The sequence below is a fragment of the Elephantulus edwardii genome, unplaced genomic scaffold (assembly GCF_000299155.1).
Source record: "Elephantulus edwardii isolate Elephantulus edwardi_28Jun2011 unplaced genomic scaffold, EleEdw1.0 scaffold00098, whole genome shotgun sequence".
NCBI classification, from domain to species: Eukaryota; Metazoa; Chordata; class Mammalia; order Macroscelidea; family Macroscelididae; genus Elephantulus; species Elephantulus edwardii.
In genome coordinates this window covers 4,594,046-4,595,364 of record NW_006399848.1, presented here as the reverse complement: position 1 = coordinate 4,595,364, position 1,319 = coordinate 4,594,046, and the positions used below count along the sequence as shown (strand labels likewise).

General features: G+C 49.3%; 1 pseudogene; it reads left to right on the top strand.

The window, feature by feature from the left end:
- Positions 1 to 21: 21 nt before the first annotated feature.
- LOC102875419 lies at positions 22 to 549 on the top strand (annotated as a pseudogene).
- Positions 550 to 1,319: the final 770 nt, after the last annotated feature.

Below are 1,319 nucleotides of genomic sequence, written 5' to 3'. Positions count from 1 at the left end.
CCCCCAAAACGTCGACCTACTATGAGCTCTCAGATCCGTCAAAATTATTCTGCCGAAGCAGAAGCTGGCGTCAACCCTCTGGTCAGCCTGCACCTGCGGACCTCTTAAACCCACCTCTCTGGGTTTTTATTTTGACCGCGATGAATGGCCTTGGAAGGCGTGGGACGCTTCTTCTGCGAGTTGGCGAAGGAGAAGCGTGAGGGTGCCTAGCGGCACTTGACGCTGCAAAACCAGCGCGGCGGTCGAGTCATCTTCCAAGATACCCAGAAGGCATCCCAGGATGAGTGGGGTAAAACCCTGGACGCCACCATGCAAGGAGTGCTGGCCTTGGAGAAGACCTTGAACCAGGCCCTTCTGGATCTGCACGCTGTGGGTTCTGCCCACATTGATCCCCATCTCTGTAACTTTCTGGAGAACCACTTCCTGGACAAGGAAGTGAAACTGCTGAAGAAGATGGGTGACCATCTGACCGACATTAGAAGACTGGACGGCCCCCAGGCTGGGCTGGGCGAGTAGCTCTTTGAGCGTCTCCCCCTCAAGCACGACTAGGGGACTGCAGGGACCTGCAGGGGGCTCCTCTATTCCACCCTCATGTAGAATCTTATCCGCTCAGAAGCCCCTCTCCCAAGCCTTGGACCAAATGAAACAAAGCTTTTTGCAACAGCTTAAGAAAACCCCACAACAACACAAAACAAACAAACAAAAAACCAAACTCTGGTGTAATTATAAATCATTGAGCATCTCATTTTTACTCAAGGAACTCTGGTGGAGCAATGGTTAAGTCCTTGACTATTAACCAAAAGCTTGTCGGTTTGACCTACTTACTACTCCATGGAAGAAAGATGCGGCAGTTTGCTTCCACAAAGGCTACCGTTGTGTAAACCCTGTGAAAGTTGCTCTAGTTTGTTCTATAGGGTTTCTATTAGTATAAACTTGGTGGCAACGGGATTGAGTATCTTTTAAACTTTTCTTGCCCTATGTGGTGGTGTTGGTGTTGTTAATGTGCCATCGAGTAGCCTGTGACTCATAGTGACCCTATGTACAACAGCACCAAACCCTGCTCTGTCCTGTACCAATCTCACCATCTCCACAACCTACCCCCATTACCCCAGTCACTGAATAAATCTACCTCATAGAAGGTCTTCCTCTCCTGTGTAGTCCCTCCACCCTCCCAAGCATGATGTCCTTTTCCAATGACTGGTCCATCCTTGCAACATGTTCAAAGTATGTCAGACAAAGCCTCAGAATTCTTGCCTCCAAGGAGCAGTCTGGTTTAACCACCTCTAGGATGAACCTGTTCATTTTCTTAGCAGTCCATG